Source organism: Giraffa tippelskirchi, chromosome 5 (assembly GCF_054371585.1).
Source record: "Giraffa tippelskirchi isolate mGirTip1 chromosome 5, T2T-mGirTip1v1.2.pri, whole genome shotgun sequence".
Lineage (NCBI taxonomy): Eukaryota > Metazoa > Chordata > Mammalia > Artiodactyla > Giraffidae > Giraffa > Giraffa tippelskirchi.
In genome coordinates this window covers 118,179,398-118,207,293 of record NC_137279.1, presented here as the reverse complement: position 1 = coordinate 118,207,293, position 27,896 = coordinate 118,179,398, and the positions used below count along the sequence as shown (strand labels likewise).

General features: G+C 34.9%; 1 protein-coding gene across 1 annotated transcript in view; it reads left to right on the top strand.

The window, feature by feature from the left end:
• Window positions 1-11,812, top strand: part of LOC145507100 (pancreatic alpha-amylase) — a 78,671-nt gene extending 66,859 nt beyond the window's left edge. Inside the window, exon 11 of the mRNA XM_081492928.1 lies at window positions 11,650-11,812. The gene's annotated coding sequence lies outside the window, so the exon portion shown is untranslated. The remainder of the gene's footprint in view (window positions 1-11,649) is intronic.
• Window positions 11,813-27,896: the final 16,084 nt, after the last annotated feature.

The window sequence follows — 27,896 nt, the reverse complement described above, 5'->3', positions numbered from 1 at the left end:
CACTTACTGCCATAAGGGTGGTGTCATCCGCATATCTGAGGTTATTGATATTTCTCCCAGCAATCTTGGTTTCAGCTTGTGCTTCTTCCAGCCCAGCGATTCTCATGATGTACTCTGCATATAAGTTAAATAAGCAGGGGGACAATATACAGCCTTGACGGACTCCTTTCCCGATTTGGAACCAATCTGTTGTTCCACGTTCAGTTCTAACTGTTGCTTCCTGACCTGCATTCAGGTTTCTCAAGAGGCAGGTCAGGTGGTCTGGTTTTCCCATCTCTTTAAGAATTTTCCATAGTTTATTGTGATCCACACAGTCAAAGGCTTTGGCATAGTCAATAAAGCAGAAATAGATGTTTTTCTGGAACTCTCTTACTTTTTCAATGATACAGTGGATGTTGGCTGTTTGATCTCTGGTTCCTCTGCCTTTTCTAAAACCAGCTTGAACATCTGGAAGTTCACAGTTCACGTATTGTTGAAGCCTGGCTTAGAGAATTTTGAGCATTACTTTTCTAGCGTTTGAGATGAGTGCAATTGTACGAGTGACCAATATTATGTGAATGAGAGATAGTCTGACAGCCAGGAGCAGCCTAATTTCCCTTGAATAACAACTTTGGTGATAAGCCCTTAAATTCAGGAATGAAGTGGCTGACCCTGGCTTCCATTGCCTGTTTGTTCAACAATTTTTTAAGCTACAGATTCCCTGAATTAAGATTCCTTTCTGCTTGACATACTTTGAAAAGAGTTAACTTCCTGCACTGAACCAAAACTGATACATACTCTCTGTTATATTCTTCACTTGAGTGGTTTTCCCTCTACTAGATAGCAAACACTTTATATGAATGGGGATAGAATTTCTCTTTGTTCATTCTTTCATTGATTCCTTCATTCAGTTATACATACTTACTATATGTGTATGTCCTACAGTTACATAATACTTGACACAGAGGTACACAATAAATATCCACTTAATTAATATATTAGTAAATGTGTTATGTCAGGTAATGTGTAAGGTACCAGAGATACAGAGATGAGATGACCTTAGCAGTTATAAAATGATAAATTACATTTATTAAGCACTTATGTCGGGCTTCCCTGATAGCTCAGTTGGTAAAGAATCTGCTTGCAATGCAGGGGACCCTGGTTCAATTCTTGGGTCAGGAAGATTCCCTGGAGAAGGGACAGGCTACCCACTCCAGTATTCTTGGGCTTCCCTTGTGGCTCAGCAGATAAAGAATCTGCCTGCGGTGTGGAAGACTTGGGTTCAATCCCTGGGTTGGGAAGATCCCCTGGAGAAGGGAAAGGCTGCCCACTCCAGTATTCTGGCCTAGAGAATTCCATGGACTACAGTCCATGGGGTTGCAAAGAGTCAGACATAACTGAGAGACTTTCACTTCACTTATGATATGTCAGGCTCTGGGTGTAACATTTTACATGCAATGATTTGATTTTAATTTTCTCTGTACTTAGTTTTAGGTTTGTTTTCTAACCCTCATAACATTTCCAAGAGCTAGATACTAATAATCAATTCCCATTTGACACAAAAAACAACTGAAGATGGAGGAGGTTAAATAACTTGCCTAATATTACACAGTACTGTGATTGTTGAATTTGAAACTAGGCAATCTGATTCAATAATTCACATTCAATCAATACTCTGGAATCTTTAGTGTAGTTGATGAGCGATTCATAAATAGATTTAAGATATCACATGATAAATTCCACAATATATCAGTGAGATCAGAGGAGGCTTCCATCTGAAAGAAGAGAGACTTAAGTACAGACGATTAACAGAAGTTAGGAATAAGCAGAAGGGATCAAAGATGCTGATTTAGGTGGAAAGAAGTACACATACTACAAAAAAGAACCAAACAGAAAATAGAGGAAGTATTTCTGAGCAGAAGGGGATTATTATTGGTGAGATTTAGTGTGAAGGAATTAAAAAATGGGTACAGAGAAGAAAAGAAAGACCCACCATAAAAATGGCATACATTTCTAGGGAACTGAAAGATTTTTTATGAGAGCCACATGGCATTACTGAAATATTTAAAAAACTTTGAGAAGATTTATGATATAAAGAGATCACTTTGGAGCAATGTGGATAATCTAGAAATTATTGAGTGGGTTAAGATTGGCATTGGGAATTGCAGTAACTTAAGTAGAAGCAATTTTCATCTTTGGGCTCTCAGTGTTGAACACAAGGACTGACACCTAAAATGAAAGCAATTCATATTCACCAAGTTGAATTGAGCCTGAGTAACCTGAGGGTCAGGCAGGTTCAATTACTTGTCAAGCCTTACACAGGAATATGGTGGTAGAACTGGGACAAGTATCTAAACCAGTGCTTTATTTTAGCTTAAATACAACCAGGGGAAAATGGATTGCATATATACCATTTTAAATATTTGAAATGTTGCTGTATGTTTAGAAATATACTTGAAAATATACACAGGTGTACAGTTATGGCTACATCTCATTTCTTGTCTTCTATTTTTGTGTGCTTATTTTGAGTCCATGGCCTCAAATATTCAAATTCCTACACTCTCAATGACCACTAAAGTCACTTTCCATGCTAGATACTCCTCTTATTCTCAAGTTTCTGTCTTCTGATGCCTAAAGGGAAAAGGAGTGAAATAGAAAAAATAAATCTAGACTGGAGGAAAAATTGCTACCACCATTAGCTGTTAAAACATGCCATTAGAAACTAATGTAAAATATACATATGTATATAATTTTCCTCTTTAAAAGACTAAGATGCAATCATTGTTATTGTGCTGTGTATGTTTTCTTTTCTTTTTGAAGTTATTGGTTCACCCTGAAATACAGTATTCTCTCATGAGGTCCAAGGATTGACATTTCTGTGGACTTAATCTATATGTCTAAGGACACCTCAAAGGTTAAGTAAATTCTATTTCTAATACCATGATCACCAAATTGTAAATGCTAGCAGCTTTAAGTTTTGACAACTTTGGGCCATTAATTTTGAATAAAAATTCTACCACCAAGGGTGAAATATCAGATGCTACACATTAGCAGTGGGCTATAAAAATGTATATTACAGGATTTGCTAAAACAAATCTTATGAGAATTTAACTGTTCTGGAGGTAAAATTAGCCTAAATATACTATGGCGTATTAAATATATATATATATATGGATACATATATATATTTCATAGCGACTTAGCATGCATATACATATATTTGCTCTTGTTTGAAATTAAATGTACAGTAAATTTTTATCCAATCACCTTGTTTTCAAAGACACCAATGTATCTTGGAAAGAAAATTTTATAATCTGCCTAAAAATAACCAAGCCTACTATGTAACTCTTTTGATCTTCAGGAGGTCAAGGGATTATCTTTACTTAGATAAATTGGAATCACTTTATACTTTATCTTCTATTGACTGGTTTGGAAAAGACAAAACAAAATTAAAAAGTAGTCAAAACACCTGTTATAACTGATCATCAGAGACACAAGCCTAGGGTACACCTGAATAATAGTAGATGTTCCTTTGTAGTTAACAACTGAGTTTTTTCTATTTATAGAAAGATATCACAAGTTTAAACACAGAGGAAAATGGCTCACAAATCCAATAAAATTTGGATTGCACAGCTACTAGCAATATCAGGGGATTTTCATCCAACATATTTGCCAACAAATCGATAATAAGCATAAATCCTTCTGCATTGTGGGCAATTGTAGGCTCACTAACACGTACTACTGCTTAAATTAATATAATCCCAGAAGTGATATGTCTTTGTCAAACCGAATGCCACTGAGGCTTAAAATTCACATGTGATAAGCTGGCAGATATTTTTTAATAATGGTTTAAACAAAAGGAAATTATGTGAAGATTCTGAATTAAATGTTCCCAGATTGAGTGGGCTCAGTTTGAATTGTTTAAATTGTTCAAATTGTTCTCATCTCTAGATGGCATATTTCCTGCTGTTCATATTCTTTACACTGTACACTCAAATAAAGTAAGGAGTATTTTTTAATATATTACTTGTTTCACTAAAACTTATGACTTTATCTTACAACTGTTTGTTATAAGGATTGTGTTGAGTATCAGGACTCTTGAAATGACTCTCATCACTCACACTTTTAGACTCAAAGTCACCACTTCTCTGAAACTACTGAAGACTCCACCAAAAAATTTAGTGGCTTTCTTCTTTGTTTCTTGTAGCACTTATCACACTATTTTATAACCACTTCTTCTAGCCCTTGAGTGTAGCATAAGGATCTCTCACATATTTTACTAAGTAAATGTGACTGCCCTATCAAGTATGCAATGGAGCATAAGAACAACATATACCATATAGCTTAATGGTGGTGTTTTTTTTAAATATAAATTTATTTTGAAGATAAAAGTTGGACATAAAAGATAGTCAAATGCAAAGAAAAGTTATGTCATAATTGTTTAAATTAATACATCCAGAGTTTGTCAGTGTGCTAGCACTGTGCTCTGCTCACATTCACTAGGAAGATTATGAAAACAGTTATATAAAAGTTTTGAGTAGCTGATACCTACCAGGAACAATATTAGTTACTGCAGTAATAGATGAATAAGGCAGAGTAGTTGACCTTAAGGAAACACTTATTAAGTAAAAGAGGCCTTTTATTCTCAGAAATCTTTAAGCTAATTAGAAATATATTCTATATGTATCATTTATTTATTATTTCTATCAAATAATACTGATGGTGAAGAAAACCAAATAACATTAATGTGACATTCAAAAAACCCATTTTTTCCTCCTTAGAAAACTATAATTGTTTGGCTAACTTGACTCACATATAAGAATCCAGCCTGAAAATCTTTTTTAAAGAAGTGCAACATATATAACGTTTTAATACTTTGTTTGGCCATATCTGAGAGAGAGAAAGAGCAAAGAGATAGGACATAGAAAGAAGGAGAATGAAGAAGATGAAAAGGAAATGGATAAGGAAAAGAAAGTAAGGGAGTGAAGTAAAGTGAAGTGAAAGTCTCTCAGTCGTGTCCAACTCTTGTGACCCCATGGACTACAGTCCATGGAATTCTCCAGGCCAGAATACAGAAGCGGGTAGCTGTCCCCCTTCTCTAAGGGATCTTCCCAACCCAGGGATCAAACCCAGGTCTTCCACATTGCAGGCAGATTCATTACCAGATGAGCCACAAGGGAAGCCTGAGAATACTGGAGTGGGTAGCCTATCTGCTCTCCAGCAGATCTTCCTGACCCAGGAATAGAACTGGGGTCTCCTGTATTGCAGGCAGATTCTTTATCAACTGAGCTACCCGGGAAGTTTTCCCTTGGGCTTAGTTTGTTTGTTTTTAAAAAGGAAAATACTAAGATTAAAGAGGTATGGGAGGAGAGATAAAAGGAAAGAAAAGAGGAATAACGAAAATAGTGGAGAGAGAGAACCCAAGGTAGACAAGGGAGGCAAATGCAAACACAAGTCAAGAGGAAACCAAAAAAATCAGCTAAAATAGTTGATTCTAAGGTTTCTGAATGTTGAAAAATGGAGGGGTGATATATATGCAGGGGACAATTACATTTGTGTGAAAGCTTTAGAATTATTTAGCTGTTTGAATTATGTGACTGTATAACTTGACCTAAAATAAAACCTAAAGTTAAAAATCTCTCTTAACCTTTAACTTTTCCATTCATTAGCCCTTTCTTTGTTTAAAAGATTAGTCCTCAGGGAAACCAGTAAGAACATAACTAACAAAAAGAAAAGGAAACAAAAACAGAATAAAAATTGTATACTACAAAGAATTAAATAAACAAAAATAAGGCACTAATGGAGGAAATGTAAAACAATGACAAAGACACATCCAAAACAAATAACAACAAGGCAGAAATTCTTCCTTATCTCTAATTACTTTAAATGGTTTAAACTGTCCAATTAAAAGGTAGAAATTTGCAGAATAAATTTTTTAAAAGTATGATCCATTCTACTAGAGACTCACTTAAAGTAAGTTGTGGCATCTACTTTACAATAATGAGATCTAAGAGACATAATAAAACAAAAAGCCATGTAAGAAACTTATTTAGATCTTGATTTCAAGAAAGCAGCTATATAAATATATTTTAAAACAACTGAATAAGTTTGATTTTAGAAACCTGATTATGATATTAGCGGATATTAAGGAATATCATCACTTTTGCTAGTCCTGATAACTCTGTAGCTTTGGGAATTCATATTAAATCCCTTGGTGAGGGTGGAATTACGAGATATTTAGGAATTGCTCTAAAATACTTTGCAAAGAAGAAATTGATAAAGAGTGATAAATAAAATATGACTAAAACTTGATAATTCTTCTTTATCAGTTATGGATATATGAGGTTCATTATACTACTATTTTTACTTTTTACTGTATTTGTATTATTTTAGAACACTGAGACCATGGTTACTTCTGACTCCCCTCTCTACTGATTTTATCCTACTACAAGTCACCACCCTCTATCTTTAGAATTATTGCAATGGGCTATAATAGTATGCTCCTATATCTACCTTTATCCACTTAAATTTGTTTTCAGGCCAAGTAATCCTTTGCAGTAGAAATAAAAATAAATCTATCCTTTGCTTATAACTATTCCTTGATGACTCCCCATACCCCTCAGAGTAAAAGCCAAAGTTCTTGCGATGTTCTAAAAGGCCTTCTGTGACTTTGCTCCCCAGACAAGTCTCTAACCCCACCTCTACTGCTCCCCACTCCCACTGCACTCTAGTCATACTAGTCTCTCTCCTCAAGCCAAAGATGCCCCTGCCTTAGGGCCTCTACTCTAGCTGCTTCTTATCATCCATGTTGCTAACTGTCTCATTTCCTTAAGGTTTTGCTCAAATGTCACTTTCTTAATGAGGTCAGTGGTGGTCTTCCTTTATCCTGTCACAACTAAAATTACAACTTGCTCCTTCCCACTTCACACACTCTCTACCTCCTCAACCTGCTCTATTTTTCTTTACAGAATCAATCACTTTTGAATATATATATATTTCTAATTAATTTTGTTAATTTATGATTACCTGTGTCTCTCTGATGGAATGTAAGCTCCATCAGGGCAGGGAGTTTTATTTATTTGCTTTCTAGTTTGTTTGATGCTATATTCCTAAATGCCTAAAACAGTATGTGGAGCATTGTAGGCCATCAGTAAATATTTAGGAGGAGAATGAGTGAATGAATTTTTAAACTAGTGGTAAAATTACATTTGAAGCATTAAATATAATTGTGTGTATACACATACAAGCCACACTACAATAAAAATTCACCAAATGTCAATTTACATAAAATATGGAATTTGGAATTTGTTGTTAGTTTACAAAGTTTTGACTGGTTCATTTACTTATCTAGGTTAATTTAATACTCTCCAACTAAAAGAGCTTCCCTGGTGATTCAGACAGTATAGAACTCACCTGCCAATGTAGGAGACACTTGTTTGCCCCTGGAGAAGGGAATAGCAACCCATTCCAGTATTCTTCCCTGGAGAATTTCATGGACAGAGGAGCCTGGAGGGCTATAATTCATGGGTGGCAGAGTCAGACATGACTGAATAACCAATACTTTCACTTTCACAGCTAAAAGAGCACAAACATTCTAGTTAATGCTATAGTTTTAGTTTTGAGTGAGACAATGACAACAGAACTTTGACATTTGTCAAAATACATGTTAGTTTCTTTTGTATTTGTTGCTCTCCAAGGGATGATCGTTAGCAAAGAATGCTAATTTTCTGAGTTAATTGTTATGGTGGGTGCTATAGGATAAGTCAGAAATAAATTTTTATTAAAAATTGATAAAATCACCTTATGTAACTCACCTTTTCCAGGAGAAAAAACTAAACAGATAAAAGTTTATTTAAAAGCTGTGTTTAATCCTCATATCTCTCAGTGTGATACCATATCTCTTGCTCTTTAAGAAAAATTCACCTGCAGTCACTATTAAATGAAGATAAAAATAAATTATCTTTGAAATTGAAAACAAAATTTAAGAGTCTAAAAAGAAGAAACATGTTCTATGCTTATCTATTTGCATAAAAAATTTAAAAATATTAAAGAACAGAAAATTGAAAAGAGAAAGTGGAGTAAGTTAAAAGCTGGCAGGCATTTTTCCCACTGATTCTTTGACAAGTTGTGATACTGCTGAGAAGGGTGTGAAAGAAGAGGTCCAAAATGACATGTATTGGTTTTGATTAGCCAAGAAACTGAATGAACGATAAAGCAATGAAATGGAAAATTCAGGGAAATATATACATTTTATACCTTGATTTCAGCAAGCCACTTCAGTTTCTGCCACAATATCTTTAAAAACAAAATGGAGAAATTTGGACCAAATACAAACACAACTGGGTACAGTTTCAACTGATTAGACAAATATACATAATGCTTATTGATTAATGGATTAATGCAGGCTTTAATTATGTAAATGAGGATCTTTGGGTTTTGGTTCATTAATTCAGATGAATAATAATAATGCCTGACATTGTATAGCATTTTATAGTTGACAAAGAGCTTTTAGGTCAAGTGTCTCATCTGATCTTCATCATAGACTTGTGTTGAAAGCTGAGACAATGTGATTATCTTAGTTTAACTAGATATGAAAACTAATTCTCAAACTGATTTTATTTTTCAAATAAAGTGATTACTTAACTAAATATGGGTAAGTGATTTGCCTAAAGACATATGGGAATGCATATGCTTATTTACATTTCAGATGACACAAAGCTAAGAGGAAAACTAATGTATTGGATAAAATAATGTAGATTCAAAAACATCCTCAAAGTGGATGTATGGAACAAATCTAACAAGAAAAATAACTATAAATGTATGCAATAAACTAGATTTTCTCATTTGGGCATTTATCTCTTATACATTTATTGTTGTGATTGTTTTATTAACATCTGACTGTTTCTAGGGCTATTATGGTCATTGTGATCAGAGTGTCTACGTTCAGCAATACATATCCAGCACCTGGGGTAGTCCTTGGCACTAGTAGTTATACAACTAATAATTAAATAAATTCAGCACAAAGGTTACAAAAATGTCAAATATAAATTTCCTAATCAAAAGACTATCTTGAGAGCTTTATATCAGAAAGTAAAATAAGGTTTTAGTTGACAGACAAAAACAGAAAAGAATGTCTATGTAATCTTAGCTTATGCAGCTGTGCATGATTTTAAGCTCTACTCTTATAATCAGGGCACTGTCCAGCCAGATTGCATACAGAAGAGCATATTAGAAATTACTGGAGAAAATTTTAGACATTTAACTTGAATATTTCTTTTATTAAAATAAATTTTAAACATTTGTAGAACGGTAATGTGTAAGAAATAGATATATAACTAAGAGTTCTAAGCTGAAATTAGGGTCAACAAATCTTTTAAAGAAGCAAGCTTATTCTCTACAAAAAGAAAACATTTATAAGATATAAAAATAGAACAACCTAACTATAAGAAACACCCTTGTGAAGTAAGGGAATCTGAGTCACAGAAAGTATTTAAATAGATCTGTATAAACTAGCCAAAGTCATGACAGAGAGCATTTATTTTCTTGGATGGAAATCTATTAGATTTCAATTTACTATAACATATTCCTAACCAAATTGATCATAACATCCTTGATATTATTAACAGGCACTGGAGAAAACATATACACTATATATATTTTTTTCCTATTTTGACCTCTTTACCTGATTTTTGGCACCAGGCATTATATTTAAACTCTTGCCTTTATAAAAAAAGAAGATATGATTTGGTTCTTGTTATTATTTTCAACTTTAAAAATATTCAGGTTTTAAACAAAAAGGAAATTATATCAGATAGCTATGTATTGTTAAATATTTAACCTATTCAAATGTGTATGCATAAAGGCATTTTTCTAAGGCTAATACAATATAAAATACATTTCAGATGAAAACACACAGAGAAAAATTTCTCATTCTTCCAGAGAATACTCTTCCTGAGTTTGAAAATTTATAAAAGGAGTTTTGTGATTTTTAAGAGTTAGAGTTATGTCTGTTAGATTTCTGTTATATGTCCGTTAGATGCCTGTTAAAACTCAGCATTCAAAACATGAAGATCATGGCATACGATCCCATCACTTCACGGCAAATAGATGGGGAAACAATGGAAACAGTGACAGACTTTATTTTCTTGGGCTCCAAAATTACTGCAGATGGTGACTTCAGTCATGAAATTAAAAGATGATTGCTCCTTGGAAGAAAAGCTATGGCCAACCTCGACAGCATATTGAAAAGCAGAGACGTTAATTTACCAACAAAGGTCCATCTAGTCAAAGCTATGGTTTTTCCAGTAGTCATGTATGGATGTGAGAGTTGGACTATAAAGAAAGCTGAGCGCAGAAGAATTGATGCTTTTGACCTCTGGTGTTGGTGAAGACTCTTGAGAGTCCCTTGGACTGCAAGATCAAACTAGTCAATTCTAAAGGAAATCAGTCCTAAATATTCATTGGAAGGACTGAGGCAGAAGCTGAAACTTCAATACTTCGGCCACCTGATGGCAAGAGCCGACTCACTGGAAAAGACCCTAATGCCTGGGAAGATTGAAGGCAGGAGAAGGGGCCGACAGAGGATGAGATGGTTGGATGGCATCACTGACTCAATGGACATGAGTTTGAGCATGCTCCAGTAGTTGGTGATGGATGGGGAAGCCTGGTGTGCTGCAGTCCATGGGGTCTCAAAGAGTCCGACACAACTGAGCAACTGAACTGAACTGAACTCTTAGATTTCAGCATTTGGATGCATCAAGTGGGATATTGACTCAATACTGTGATGCTAGCTTTTGCTTTGCTGTTCAGAATCACGTTTTACAAGCCCATCCATTAAGAGATTCTTCCTAAAGTATATCTAAAAGGCTAAATGTTTCCTGCTGTGCTGAGTGGATTAATTTCCATTACCTTCTAGTGCTTTCCTCTTGGTAATCACCTGCAGACAACCACCTGTAGAAGAGCAACACTATGTTTATGTATAAATAAAATAGGCTCTATATGTGCTTTCTATTTTTCTCTACAGAAAAAACGGTGTTTTACTCCTGCTGTTCAATGCATTTTGAACATGTGCTATTCTACAAATTTAAAGCAAGGTTAAAAAGGAAATTAAACAAGATTCATCTGGCAGCATTGCAAGTTAGTACCATACACCTGGCACATAGATGCCAAAGCAAAGTGATTCAATGGGAAAGAACTGCTTGATAAGCAGTAGAACTAAAAAAAGATGAGCAGATGACAGTGCATTGAAAATTAGATAAAAGCCTGCAATATGATATTGCAGGAAGGTGCATAAATGTAATGAAATGAAACAGAGCAAAGGGAAAACCAGGCAGAATAAGGAGAAAAATTCCTACACATTAGGTTCACAGTGCCAAATAGTTTTCCAAAAAGTAGTGGAAATTATATCCCTTGAATAGGTTCAAAGTATAGTAGGAAATTAGGCTGAGAATATAAAGTGGTAACAAAACTTTAATGACTAAAGAATAGGATGATGAAATAAAGAAGCAAAGACATACAAACTCAGAGTTAGGTGATTTTGAACATGATGCTTTTGTTGTTTCTCTCTCATTAACAATAATAATAATTGTAATATTTAAAGTTTATGGAAGATTTTTATAAATTCCTAAAAAACCATGACTAATCAAAAATAATATGATTTAATCTTTGTAGATATGTTGAAAACAGACATTCAGTTGAGCATCTGATGAGACTGCAGCCCCTGCATACACCTGGATTGTAGCTTCATAAGACCCTGAACAGAGGACTCAGTTGAGCCCTGACTCCTGACCCACAGAAAATGTAAGATAATAAAAGTATATTTTTAATTGGCTAAGTTTGTGGTAATTTGTTTATAAAGCCATAGAAAATGGACATAGCCATCAATGCTTACAAAAAGAAAATTCTACCTAAAAGATTTTATAAGGAATATTTAACCAATATAGTATTAAACTGAAATGAATGATGCCAGAAAACTGCTTACTTTCATATTTGTACCTGTTAGTAACTTTGAAATATAAGACCTTTTGCAGAGCACAGTTTTCATTTCCATTTTTAGTTAAATTGGGACTGGTGCCTCTTATCTGTGTTTTAAAATCTTGCTTTTGTCTTTGGGTTTGAAAAAGAAAAAATAGATTGTCATACAATGATTGATTCTATTTTGGGGTTAAAATGTGTGCAGGTTGTTAATGACTAATAATCAGAGGGCTGTTTAGGAGAATTTCAAATTTTCTCTTTTTTCTAAGTATTCTAAGTGTGCTTTTAAAATGCTCTATTAATAAAGTTCATATATGAAAAATTTACAGCTAATATTATAAACAATGGTGAAAAACTGAAAACTTTTTCTCTGAGATCAGATAACCACTCTTGACACTTCTATTCAGCATAGAAGTCCCAGACAGAAAAAGAAACAAAATGAACCTAAGTTGTAAGGGAAGAAGTAAAATTGTCCCTGTTTGCAGATGACATGCTCTGTTACATAGAAAAACCTGGACTGCACACACACAGAAAAGGTTAGAACTAATAAACTAATTCAGTCAAGTTGCAGGATACAAAATCAACATACAAAAATTAGTAGTATATTATGGATAAAAATGAACCCTCTGAAAAGGAAACTAGTAAAGCAATTTTGTTAACAATACCACCAAAAATAATAAAATGCTTAGGGATGAACTTAAGGAAGTATCAATAAAGACTTGAAAAGTACAAAACACTGATGAAAGAGATTAAAGAAGATACAAAAATGGAATGAGATCTTGTGTTCATGGAATATAAAACTATATTGTTGAAATGTCCATAATATTCAGTGGCCCAGATTTAATTCACTCCCTATTAAAATCCCAATGTTAGTTTTTTTTTTTAACAGAAATAGAAAAAAAATCCTAAAATTCATATGGAACCACAAAGATTCTGAATAGCAAAGAAAATCTTAAAAAGAAGAGCAAAGCTGGAGACATCACATTTCCTGATTTCAAGCTATGTAAACTGAAATAGTATGGCATTAGCATAGAGAAAGACATACTGACCAATGAAACAGAATAGACAGTCCAGAAATTAATCCATGCATACATGGTTGACTGATCTTTGACAAGAGTGCCAAAAATACACAATGGAGAAAGGATAGTCTCTTTAACAAATGGTACTGGGAAAATGGACTGTTGTGTTCAGTTGCTCAATCCAGTCTGATTCTTTGCGACCCCATGAACTGCAACAAGCCAAACTTCCCTGTCCTTCACTATCTCCTGGAGTTTATTCAAACTCATGTCCATTGAGTCAATGATGTCATCCAACCATCTCATCCTCTGTCATCCCCTTCTCCTCCTGCCCTCAGTCTTTCCCAGCATCAGAGTCTTTTCCAATTAGTCGGCTCTTCGCATCAGGTGGCCAAAGTACTGGAGCTCAAGCTTCAGCAAATGTCCTTCCAAGGAATATTCAGGGTTGATTTCCTTTAGGATTGACTGGTTTGATCTCTTTATAGTCCAAGGGACTCTCAAGAGTCTTCTCCAGCACTGCAGTGCGAAGCATCAGTTCTTTGTTACACAGCCCTCTTTATGGTCCAACACTCACATCCATATATGACTACTGGAAAAATCATAGTTTTTTCTATATGAACCTTTGCCTGCAAAGTGATGTCTCTGCTTTTTAACATGCTGTCTAGGTTAGTCATAGCTTTTCTTCCAAGGAGCAAGCATCTTTTAATTTCATGGCTGCAGTCACTGTCTGCAGTGATTTTGGAGGCCCCTAAAATAAATTCTGTCACTGTTTCCATTGTTTCCCCATCTATTTGCCATGAAGAGATTGGACTGGATTCCATGATCTTAGTTTTTTTGAATGTTGAGTTTTAAGCCACTCTCCTCTATCACCTTCGTCGAGACGCTCTTTAGTTCCTCTTAATTTTCTGCCATTAGGGTGGTGTCATCTGTGTATCTGTGGTTATTGATATTTCTCTCACCAATCTTGATTCCAGCTTGAGATTCATCCAGCCTGGCATTTCACATGATGTACTCTGCATATAAGTTGAATAAGCCCATTGACAATACATAGCCTTGATGTATTCCTTTCCCAATTTTGACCAGTCTGTTGTTCCATGTCCGATTCTAACTGTTACTTCTGGACCTGCATACAGGTTTCTCAGGAGGCGGATAAGGTGGTCTGGTATTCCCATCTGTTTAAGAATTTTTCACAGTTCGTTGTGAACCACACAGTCAAAGGCTAATGCAGTCAAGGAAGCAGAAGTAGATGTTTCTTGGAAATCCTTTGCTTTCTCTATGATCCAATGGATGTTGGCAATTTGATCCCTCAGACCTCTGCATTTTCTAAATCCAGCTTGTACATCTGGAAGCTCTCAGTTCATGTGCTGTTAAAGCCTAGCTTAAAGAATTTTGAGCAGTACCTTGTTTGCATGTGAAATGAGTGCAATTGTGTGGTGGTTTGAACATTCTTTGGCATTGCCCTTCTTACTATTAACTATATAAAAATTCTTTTTAAAAAAATAGAAACAAAAATTATAAGTATGTATCAAGACATTAAAGGTAACTTAATAGGATATTTATGAATAAGTGAGGGTAAAGCAGGAGTCAGATGCATGCATTTTAATCCCAGTTCCATTCATAGTCAAACTTACAGAAAAGCCAACTCCAGTGGAAGTTTTTCTATTAAACAATCCATTCAGTCTTCAACCCACTGTAATATCACTTGTTAACTTTCCTTCTGAAATTTTGATTATGAAACCATCTATGAATTCCTAATTCCAAATCAGTGAAAGTTTGACCTTGTTATAGCCATGCTCTCTTAAATATTTGACACTGTTGACTATTTCTAATTGAAATTCTTTCCTTCTTTGGTTTTCATGACACTAATTATTCCATAATTTCCTTTTATTTCTCTGGCAGTCCTCATTCCTGTTTATGTATTCACTTTCCTTTGCCCTACATTTAAATATTAGTGTTACACAGAGTTTTATCCTCAGGTTTATCTTCCTCTCCTTTATAGATTCTTCCTGGAGGATGATATCTAATGCTTGCTTTCAGCTGCTCCTTGACTACTAAAGATATCCAGTCACATTCTGTGCTCTCAATTCATATAGCCATAGCATATTCAACATCTAGTCACAAACAGTTTTTAACTGAACTCGTGACTTCCTTCATACCCCACAACAAAATAGCTCTGGATCTCTTTATTTCATTTTATATTTAGTGTTTGTATGGGGGTCAAAAATATGTATTGAATAAATGTACTTTTAACAGTGTTTGTTCAATCTGGAAAGTGAGTAATGATTGTCAGATTTTCTTTAATTGCAAATACTCCTTTCAGAACAATAAGTCCTCATGGACTTAAAGGATTATTTTTATATGTTTAATCAAAATGAGCAGGTATTTCTTCTCAGAGTAGTTTCAACTAAAATTATTAAGAGGAAAATATCTTTAGCCTCCTTTTTGGTCTTCTCTGAAAATTAGACTTTTCTTTTATTGTTCCCATATCCAGAAGCACAATGCTATCAAAAGATCACTTAACCATTATGATAAGGTATCAGTTCAGTTCAGTTCAGTCGCTCAGTCATGTCCGACTCTTTGCGACCCCATGAATTGCAGCATGCCAGGCCTCCCTGTCCGTCACCAACTCCCGGAGTCCACCCAAACGCATGTCCATTGAGTTGGTGATGCCATCCAACCATCTCATCCTCTGTTGTCCCCTTCTCCTCCTGCCCCCAATCCTTCCCAGCATCAGGGTCTTTTCCAATGAGTCAACTCTTCGCATGAGGTGGCCAAAGTATTGGAGTTTCAGCTTCAACATCAGTCCTTCCAATGAACACCCAGGATTGATCTCTTTTAGGATGGATTGATTGGATCTCCTTGCAGTCCAAGGGACTCTCAAGAGTCTTCTCCAACACCACAGTTCAAAAGCATCAATTCTGCAGTGCTCAGCTTTCTTCACCATCCAACTCTCACATCCATACATGACCACTGGAAAAACCATAGCCTTGACTAGATGGACTTTTGCTGGCAAAGTAATGTCTCTGCTTTTAAATATGCTGTCTAGGTTGGCCATAACCTTCCTTCCAAGGAGTAAGCATACTAGTTAGTTATTGCCATAATTCTATTGCATAGCATATCACCCAGAAATGTAAAATAATTTTCCTCAGTCAATTTTCTGCAGATTTGTTGGAGCAGTCTCATCTTGCCTCAGTTGAAACTGGTTTGGTTCCAAGATGATGTTGAGCTCAGGTCCGCTCCACATGCTTTTATTCCTCCCTGGACTAGTATGCTGATCAGAGCTTATTAGTTTCAAGGAAATATGCTATGTTTGAGGTGACATATAGAGTATCTGAGTGTGGGAAGGACATTTCTTAATGTTGATTTAGAAACCCTTTACAGAGGAGGTGACATTTGACATTGAAGGAAGGGAAATTAAGATTAGTTAATCAGAGAATGAGGGAAGAACTTTCCAATTATTGATAATGAGGTGTAAGATTGTTTATATTAGCTTATAATGATTTATTACACTAGCTGAGAAAAGGTTTGAGTTTTAGCAGAAAAAGCATGGAAACTGAAATCCCAACATAGAAAAATACATGTGTGTGCTTAGTCACTCAATTATGTCTGACTCTTTGTGACCAGTTGGACTGTAACTCACCAGGTCCCTCTGTTCATGGGGTTTTTCAGGCAAGAATGCTGGAGTGATTGTCATTTCCATCTCCAGGGGATCTTCCCGATACGGGGATTGAACCTGCATCTGCTGTGTTTCTTGCATTGCAGGTGGATTCTTTACCTGCTGAACCATCAGGGAAGCCCATAAGGGAAATGACTACTACAGAATTTGACAAACTCAGGCAAGTAGGCCTTCCTGGAATTAAGATAATGCATGTTAGAAAGGTGGTGGAACATTGAATCAAAAGACACTCGAAAAAAAAAAAAAAGACACTCAATGGCAAACTAGTTTCACTAAATCTTACTGATGTGTTTGGTTTAACCTGAATACAGTTCTTCGAAAATTTGAACTAATGATTTAAAATTGGGCAATTTTACATAAAGATCCAAATCTTTGACAATGCTGAGTTTGTATTCCAACATGAAATGAGTTGTCTAGAGCTGTATGGTGGGTCCTTTGTTAAAAGGGATGTATATTTTCCAAGTTAGTTCCAACTCCATGGAGTCTCTTTTACCCAGAGATAGATTGTCAGTTGCTATTTATCATTAAGCCTGGGCTATTTGTTTTTTCTGATAAAAGAGAATATTTATCTGTACCCTATCAAAAATAGACGAATGAAAGATATACCAAAAGAGACACATGTTTCAAGAAAAAAGGGAAGAAGCATATTTGTAAGGTCTATTTCTTGGTTAATATGCAAGTGAGATGCTATTTTAGAAGATGATGATAATAAGAAGCCGTTAATAAGAGGCTTTCCAAAAGCTGTGACCCTAGTTTTATGTTATCTGCTGGTGCTGTTGCATCAATACTGTATCTAACCCTCATGATAATTTATCACAATTCAAGGTCAAAAAATTCCCAGAAATTAGCCAACCCAAACTCTGAGAATCTCAAACCTAATTAAAAAACAATATTATTATCCTCTTTGAGTCCACCTGCCTCCTAGAAGTTACCTGTGTTGAATTTGTAGTCTATTCAAACAAGAGAGAAACTCAGTATGGACTATTTCAGGCAAGGCTATCCTGACAGTCATCTTTTGTTATCTTGTTTTCTATAGCATCAGGGTCAGGGAAGTGAGAAATACTAGTTTCTGAGGAAACACATTGCACATTAGTACTAGTAGAAAACAAAGAAATACCTCAAATTGAGCCAAATATCATTTTACTATCCCAAGAGTTGTGTACTCTCAGGAAGTATATGAAATAACACAGCTTCCTTCCATTCAAATAGAAAAAATGTGCTCTTGGGGAGCAAATATATTCATTTATCTCCAAAGGTATGTTGCTGGTTTTCTTCCCCTTTGTCAGACTTGAACAGTAAGCTGTCCCTGGAGTGGTTGACTGAGGGGAAGAGAAAGCCAAGAGCCAGCCTTTGCCACCCAGGGATGGCTCTGCATCCCTGTACTTGGCAAGATTCTGATTCATTCATTTCTTCAGTTTGGGCTGGGCCCAGGAATAGACCTGACTCTGCTATCCAGCTTATTTTGCTTACTCCAAGACACTGATGCTGGGAAAGATTGAAGGCAGGAAGAGAAGGGGATGACAGAGGATGAGATGGTTGGGTGGTATCACTGACTCAGTGGACATGAGTTTGAGCAAGCTCCAGGAGATGATGAAGGACAGGGAAGCCTGGTGTGCTGCAGTTCATAGGGTCTCAAAGAGTGGGACGTGACTGAGCAAGAGAACAACAACCTGTGACCTCACAGGCCAAGGTCTACATGCTGGCCCTCCAGAGATAAAAGAAATACAAAATTCAAACAAGAGTTCAAGCCAGGTGGGAGCCATAGATTTTGATGAATCCAGGGACATGGATAAAATATTGATATGTAAACATGGTAGGTCTGAAAAGTTAACCTTTGAAATTTGAGGAATAATAGTAGAAAAGGAGGCAAAGCATTTTCTTCAATTCCAGAAAGACTTAAAATCAAATAAGAAACATTTAAGAGCTAAAACTCATAGTATTGATATTCTTTAGTAAAAATTAGGTGCATATTTGCTATTGGTCCCTTTAGTGTTGAAGAGAATTGGAAAACTAGAATCACAGAGGGTCAACTATGTCCTTTCATTTTAAAACCCTTTATTTTCATACTAAGATGTCTAATGAACCAGTCATTTTAGGCTTATACTTTTTTGGTTGCTGTTGGAACCTGACTAGTTTTTTAAAAATAATATTTAAGAGAATTCTAGTTTATAAATATACCTTATTAGCTTTATAAAAAGCATTGTTGGGAATTGTAGCAAGAAAATGAAAATATAAGAAAATAAGTTTAAAAAATTTAACTGTGGTTTAAAATACTAAAATGTTTATAACTAAGCTTAAATGGGGCTAGGAATTATTGAAAGAACTAAAATAATTTGAGAATTTTCTAGTCTTTTAAGTAGAATAAGGTAAATAAACTGAGCTTGAAAACAAAGTAAACTTTAAACTTAAAAACAAAAATGAACTAAGATTTTATCATTATAAATTTAATTAGTTGATTTTTTAAAGATTAAACTTCAGGATATTCATTTGTATAAATAAAAACCACCCATGAGGGTAAAAAGCAAAACCAAAATTAAAAAAAATTCCACAAAACTACTTTCAATATTAGGAATGAAACACACAACTATCAGGGATAGAAGGTTTGAATATAATTTTTCAAGACTTAGCTTTGGGCAGGGAGTTCTCATATTCTCCCCTCTCCAGACCAATATTAAGGACCAAAACTTGGCAATAAATATTACTGATAAATGTAGCTAAGCTCTATAAAGATTTTAATAAACTTCAAATATGACTGAAATGTCAACAGTTTGATTTTGAATTTGAATGTTTGCACCAAAGCCCTTAGAATAATTTATATTATCTGGTTATGATTAGCTTTGGTTTCAGTTTAAATCATTTCTCTGAGGCAACTTTATTTATCTACCTATGCTTTCTGCTATTAAATAAACAAAGTGATTCCCTGGTGGCTCAGTGGTGAAGAATTCACCTGCCAGTGCAGGGGAGACAGGTTCAATCCCTGGGTTGCAAAGATTCCCTGGAGAAGGAAATGGCAACTTACTTCAGTATTCTTGCCTGGAAAATCCCAAGGACAGAGGAAACTGTTGGGCTACATTCTAGGGGGTCACAAAAGGCAGACGTGACTTAGTGACTAAACAACAACAATAAAACAAACAAAAAAATAATGTGAGGTAACTCTGAAAAAATGTGGTTGATTTACTTTAAAATTTAGTCAACCTAAATTTTTGTTGGCTTTCAACAATTTAAAATTTCCTTTACTTTTTATAATATTTTTAATGGATTTAGGCTACCTCAGGGTCTACTAGTACATTTTCAATAGTCTGGGTTGTACTTTCTTGTGTAGTAAAATTCTAAGTGATTTTCATTCACTTCTTTATATTTTTTGTATTGTTAATTTTTCTTACGATGAGCATAATAGGAAGGAAATGTTGTTAAAACAATGTGAATTTAAAACCTATTTTCCCCAGAGATTTCTTAACTATATAAAGTGAACCGTGAATAGTGTGGTGTAACATTTTCTAGGACTTTAATATTTTAATGATTGAAAAGTATACCATTATTAAAAGGAAGAAGCTTTGGTCTAAACACAATCCCTCCTATGATGTATCTCAACTTAGAAGGCTGTGAACTAATTAGACATACAGCATATGCCTCCTTAAGAGTTTCACTTACCCATTGTTGGTTTCCATTCTTTAGTCAGAACTTGGTTGATATGTTCTTTTGCTGTTAAACTTTTCCTTTTGAAGAAATTGCTTTTAATTACAAAATTTAAAAAGGGAAACGCAAAAGCCTTATCCAGTAATGAGTCATAAAAAACTGCAGCAGGTGGTCATAGCCACATGATGGTCTAACTCATACTTTGTGACTTTTGCCAAGGACTCTGATTGCAATCCTGCTGAACTCAACTGCAATTCTTGTGTCAGCTCTGTCCTGTAGTGCAAATCAATCACCAGGTACCTTTTGAGCTCTCGTGGACATTTAAGATTCCAAAGCTTGAACCCCTCATACATTTACAGAAGAAGCAGGGAGAGAAGCCACTCACCAGCCCTGTACTCAAACCCAGCACGATATTCAATAATGACCTGTCAGGAAAGGAGGCTGTGTATACTCACACTGTGAAATATCCTGAGAGACTTTCTTTATGAATTTGAAAAAAGATTCAGCAGGGCTCTAGGCAAGAGCTCACACACACAATTTCAAAAGTGCATCACAATCCTTTAAAATTTTTTTTTCAGAGGGTATCATTACCTTGGCATTTTTTCATCTATCCTTTAAAAAATTATAAAAATAAAAAGGATGGCCTGAAAGAGTCTCCTGATCACAAAAAATAGTCATCTGTTTTTTCAAGGTTTATCATTTTTCTTTTTACCCTAGCAGGGTTCTTTTTGCCTTTTAAGCATTCATTGATTTATTTTCATTTTTGCCCATTCATAATGTGAAAGATATTGAATGGGTGATATGTGTGCATTAGTCATTGTTCAAAATTTGTTAGAATTAATTCAAAGGCTAAAACTAGTCACATTTCATCTTTTCTTAGTAACTGGATGATCTTCAATACACTAGAACAATGGTACTTATATTTTTTGATACAAAGGCAACCTAGGAAATATATGTGTAACTATATGTGAAACAGGAAAACTCACTTATACTTAGAAAATTTAAAGTGCATGTTTAAACTGAGAAGACTCACAAATTCCTTGGAGCCTGTGCTCTGAGTTGGGATGGAGGAGACCAACAGTTTAGCATGCAGGCTATTTGCTAGGAAGCAATACCTATGAAAAGGAAGGTGAGGATATAAGATTGGGAAGGAGAAAACTGTGATGCAGAACCAACAAAGCTTCAGGTGATCAGAATCATATTGGAGTAATCACTCAGGAACTAGAATGGCCTGTCAGTTCTGTTAGGAGCCAGACCCTCCTGTTATTGATCAGTTAAATTGACAGTCAGTTTCCTAGGAGGCACTGGATGTAGACCACTAATGCAGCTGAGGAAACCTCTGAAGGGACTGATGGCTAAAGCCTGTCAATGACAGCCCTCCCAACAACTGGGGCAACAAGTTCTTTCATGAACTGGTATCTGTATGCTACATTACAATGTCTATCCAATCCAGGTTATTAGAAACCCTGCCCTAGGATCTTCAGCTTTCTCTTTTCAATTTTAGCCACTAGGATAATTTTTATATTTTATTTCTAAAATCTAATTGAAAGACCAAATGAGAACAATTTGATTAATATAGTTTATGCCTTTACTTATACAATTAATTTTAGATGTGCCTTACTGAGTAGGTTGGGCTTCCCAGGTGGCGCTAGTGGTAAAGAACCTGCCTACCGATGCAAGAGACAGAAGAGACATAGGTTCCTCCCTGGTTTGGGAAGATCCGTTGGAGGAGGGCGTGGCAACTCACTACTGTTTTCTTGCCTGGGAAATCCCACGGACAGAGGAGTCTGGCGAGCTATGGTCTATAGGGTCACAAAGAGTTGGACACGAACTGAAGCGACTTAGCACGCACACACTGAGTAGGTTACTTGGTTTATATTTTGAGCTTAGTTTACACTTTCTGGATTTTGAAAGATATTTTATTTTAATAATTACATAAGAATGTACCTCACCGCTACAAAACTTGGTAAATCCAGAAAGGAATCTCTTTTGCGTTTGTTCCATTAATTTAGCTAAAAAACTGACAGGCATGGAGGAGAAATAGGAATAAATAGAAATGAAGCAGATGGCATTATTGCCCTCGTCATTATAAAGAAAATTAACTGAAATAAAAGCACAATGAAAGATAAAAGTAGCATACTTTTCACTTGAGAAGTCATTGAAATAATGAAAAATAATCTCTTTATTATTAGAGATTTTCACCTTTTATCAGTTTAGGTTGTCACTGAAATATTTTTATGCCTAAATCTAATTATGCCAGGAGGAGAGTACTATTTTCAGTGTGCCATATTTAATTCTCTAAAATGTTTCTGTTCAGTAAGGCCCTGAAGGGATGAATGATAGTCTGGCAGATTTTCAATAAATGATGACAATTTATCAGTAAAGAGGCTAATTTTCAAGAGATGAGTAGCTAGATACAGCTGTAACATTAATTTCCAAATCCTGAATACAAAATAGCATTGACAGAAATCATGAAATATGAAGGACAAACTACTTTGGGTGGGAGCCAGAGTGTGGGAGCAGTGCAAAGATATATTTTAATTTAGACATGTTGCTTTTGAAGTGGTATGGCAATCTAAGGAGAGAGAGATTAAGCAGGTAGCTAGAAATACAGGTCTGCAGCTCAAGGGGGAAAGGTCAGGTTCACTTGAACAGAATTGTCTGCATTCACCAGGTTAGTCTCTCCTGGGTTAGGTGATGTGTCTAGCACACTTCAGAAAAACGGAATCGAGGAGGTGTCCCCACTCCAGTAGGTAGGCAGTGTGGTCTGTTGGAAGAATTTATGTTCAGAGTGATAGTTCAATCAGTAGCTGTTTGACCTTGAATAAATCTCTCGGAACTTCAACTTTCCCTGTGATTAAAAATGAGAATATCAAAACCTATTAATGCTCTGTATAAAGTGATTTGGATCAAACAGGATAAATGTAAAAGTATTTCATAAATTTAAAGGTGCAATTCAAATATATCATTATAATAAAGTGTATATGGATAGTTGAACTATTTAAGTGTGAAAGAGAAGATGTAAATTATTCACTCACTAAATAAAGATAAGTTGTATAAGGCACTAAATTAGTGCTAGAAAGTGGAATATAAATAAGATGTGATTTCTTCCCTCTCATGGCCCACAAGTCCTATCAAGAAAAATAACACATGTACATGTGTCAAGTACAAGCAGAGAGAAGAGTAAGTAAAGGATATTATAAGTGAACAAATGAATGGATACATAAATAGATGCACAAAGGAGAAGTATCTAATCCAAACTCAGTTTCAAAAGAGCCTTCTTGGAAGAATCTGCCTTAAAGCACGTTAAATTGTTCTTCAGGTAGAGAATGGCTGATGGAAAGCAAAAAATCCAAATATCAGGCAATGTTAAGAGAAAATGTTGAACATAAAATGCCTGAGGGCAGTTGGCAAGAAATAAGACTAGTGGTAGAGACGAGGGTGAGGTGGTGGTCAGATAACCTATGTAATGCTAAGTTACTTGATTATTATGATGAGATAATAGTTTTAAGAGGAGGAATAGAGTAGTCAGATTTGCCTTTTAGATAGAGCCCTCTGGTAGTGATGTAGAAGTCTGATTAAAAGAAAAGAAATTGGAATCCAAGAGACAATTCTGGAAATTATAGCGACTTAACAGCAGCAGCAGCAGCATAGCAATAGAACAGCAATAGATGATGGAGGTTTGAATTAACTTCAAAATTAATTTGGATTTAAAATATTGGAGACTGATTGAAGAGTGAAAGAGAGGGAGGAAAGAAAAATGTCTTCTTGGGTCTAAATAGTTGGCTGTACCAACTGCTGAGATGGAAAATGTTAAGGAAGAGCAAATGTAAGAGAAAAGAAAAATTTTATTTGGGTATTTTGAGTTAAGCAGTATCTATGTGACGTTTAGGCAAACTTAACAAGAAGTTGGATATCTGAACCTGAAATCCAGTGTACAGAACTTCTTATGAGAGAGTTTTGGGCTAGAGATTTAGATTTAAAAAGCATCAATAGATGAAAAGATTAGATCGATTGGTAGATAGATAGATGAGAGATAGGTACATGGACAGATAGATTTAAACGAATGCTTAGCTAATTATATCCATAGTGCCTAGAATAGTTCCTGGTACTTGGCAATATTTCAATGAATAAATATAAGAAAATTTAAAGCCATGAAAATAGATGCATATACTCAGAGAAAAACAGACACTGAGAATGAACATGGCAAAAGTGGGTTGAGGTGGACAAACAGCAATATTTAAGGTGTCAGCAAAGCGTACTCAGAGGATGAAGAATAGAAATATACAGAAGTATGAAGGTAATTGAGTAAAGGGTGATATTACAAAAATCAAGAAAGAATAAAATTTAGAGAAACAAGAGTTCTACTCTACTGTTGCCCGTCATATGACATTGATAGAGGTATCAACTGGGTGCTAAAGCAGAGGCAGAACTGGAAGGGGTTAATTGGCTCTCATCTGAAATTTGATTTATGGATGCTGAATCTGAACTATAAGTCCTTATGACTGTCACTGGGAACTCTCTTCATACGGAGAAAGCCTTCAAGAAAATGAAGTATTTCTATGCTTGTTCCTTTCTAATACTCTCCACTAGCTCTCTTTTTAAAACTTAAACTAACATCATTCCTTCCCTGCTCAGAAGTTTTTAATGGCTCCTATTGTACTTATCCTAGCCTATTATCCTCATAAAATTTGGCTTCTGCCAGTTTCTCTAGCCTTATTCTGTTCCTTATCCCCCTTTGCTTTATATACTAAAAATCCTTTCCTGATTTAGGTTCTCTTTAACATGATTCTTTTCTCCCTTCAGTTTGGAATGTTCCTTCATTCATAAAATGGTTATTTCTTATCTTTTAAGTCTTAGCTTAAATGGCACCTCTTAAAATATGTCTCTTAAGAAAAAAAAGTCATCCAAAACAGGTTCTCCCTATTTAATCTTTTAGCACTTCACTTTCTTTTCATTGGATTTATTATAGTTTGTAATCATATTGTTGATTGGTTATTATTTTTTCGTGTTCTTTTTTCTGTTTATATATTCCTTTTTTTATTGCCTTCTTCTTCCTTGATTGATCATTTATTTTTATTTTTTAATATTTATTTATTTATTTGGTGTCTTAGTCGCCACCCATGGGATCAGCGATCTTTGTTCTGGCATGGGGGATCATTTATTACATATATTCACTACAGAATTATCATCTCCAGAAGGAAGGGACCATATTTCTGTGTTTACTTTTTCATACTCAATGCCTAGCTTAATATGTGTAGAAGAAATAAGCAATAATGCCTACTTACTTAACTAGATTTGTAATTCATTTATCTGTTTAGACATAGCTTTAGGATACACAGAAAAGATGTTTAAACTGCTACTTTCAAAATATGCCATTAACCACATAATAAAACTGCCTGATACACTGTTTTAGATGTTTAAAGAATTAGGTTGGGACCATTTTAAAAAGAACTGATTTGAAAGCAGCATTAATTATAGTTACTGGAATCAGAGATACAAAATAAAAGAAGGATATTTCTTGTAAGGCATAGAATTGTGTGATTGAAATACAGTATATTTTAATATTTCATCTGTACCTTCTATTTAGAAACTTTCTAGGATCCTAATATGGGGCTTCATGTTATATTTTATTTTATATATGTATTTTCTAAGGCATAGAATTGTGTGATTGAACTGTGTGATTGAAATACAAGTATAGTTTAATGTTTCATCTGCTCCTCCTATTTAGAAACTTTCCAGGCTCCTAATATAGGTGGCACAGATGGTAAAGAACCTGCCTGCCAATGCAGGAGACATGAGTCTGATCCCTGGGTCAAGAAAATCCCCTGGAGGAGGGCATGGCAACCCACTCCAGTATCCTTGCCTGGAGAATTCCATGGACAAAAGAGTCTGGCAGGCTGCATGCAGTCCATAGGATCGCAAGAGTCTTAACACAGGCTCCTAATAGAATATACAACCAGAAACTCTCACATTCTTTGAAGTCATACATTTATGAGATAATGTAACTTCATGAATTTAACAGATTTTCACTATTTTACTTTGGCTCTTTCCTCTCACTGAGGTAATCCTTCTCCCACTATAATTTATCTCTCTTAATAACCTCAATAATTCCAATTCAGCAAATCTTTAATGGATATCTATTATGGGCTGAGAATATTGTAGTGTTGAGAACACATGTTAGAAGTAGTAACTGTGGTCAAGGTATTTATCATCTGTTTCAGGAAAACTACAAGACAAAGATGAACTTAAGTGTCAGCTAGTCTGATACAGATTAACAGAATAAAAATGCGTTACAGCAGCCAAGGAAGCTACATCTTTAAAAAAAAAAATGGCTAAGATTGGGCAAATCAGAGAACATGGAAGAAGAATAGCATCCTATGGGAAAAAAAAATTAGAAATCTTTGAAGGAATATTGCCCCTGGAATATTACATGCAAAGCAGTGCTGCTGACCATAATAGAGCAGAGATGTGCCCACTAGCTCTAAAGCAAAATTAAAATAGTGTCCTTGCCTCAGGTGGGAAAATACCATTGTGAATGAATAAATGATGGTAGTCATAGATTTTCTGTTTGAGTAAATGATGGATGAATTACTCAATAAGCAGCCTGTCTATGGAAACAAGTCTGGTTTCTTATCACATAGCCTCCATACAGAGAGGCAAGTATTTGCATAGAAATGAATTGATTTGGGAAAGGGCAGAAGAGAAGCAATAGAGAGAGATATTGGAGCTGGTAAGAAAGTGCAGAGCAAAATATCCTTATGGGTTTGTTTAATAACACTCGATTCCACTTATGGTATGTAATGCCTTTGGTAATTTAACTCACGTGGTCACCTCACATCCATGTCATTTTAGATAAGGAGGAGAAAATATGATTTTAAAAGAGGAGTAATAACTATTTTATATCCATACATCATTCATTACATGAAGTCTTAATAGAAAAGTTACATATATCACCATTTGAATGTAAGTAGCTATGCATTTTTAGAAAGTTACAGTTTACATGGGTAACTACCCCAAGGCTTTCTTCCCCTTCCTTTTCACCCTTAAATAAACAAATTTAACACACATTTGTTATTACATCTAAAAAAATATTACCTAACAATTTCAAGAAATTCAATAAATTTCGACAAAAACAAAGTTGGAAGGCTGAGATAAACAGAATTAAATATTTTCTTACTATAAGGTCCTTTGATTTTTAAAACCATGTGCATTGTGAATATTTAGGAAGTGGTATATTACCAAAATTTTTTTCAAACTTCTAGATTTCAGGACATTTTGAGTATATTCTTAAAGAGCTAGTGCTCTGAAGAATATAAAACTGAATCTATTACATTAGGGAAAAGTTAGTTAGAAGCTAAAAAATTCTAAGTAGTTTTAATCATGCAGGTAATCACTGCTTGAAGAAAAATTAACATAGAATAATCCAAAATGTAAATATTTTATAAAGGGATTTAATACAGAAATGTTCTTTTTATAAACCCTGAAGTATTTTAAAGGCTTTAAGGTGGGTAGTATATAACAGTGATTAAGAACAAGGCTTTTAGAATGAGATGCATTTGAATTCCAAGTTTACCAATAGCTGAAGGTATGATGTTTTTCTCAAAGTATTTTTT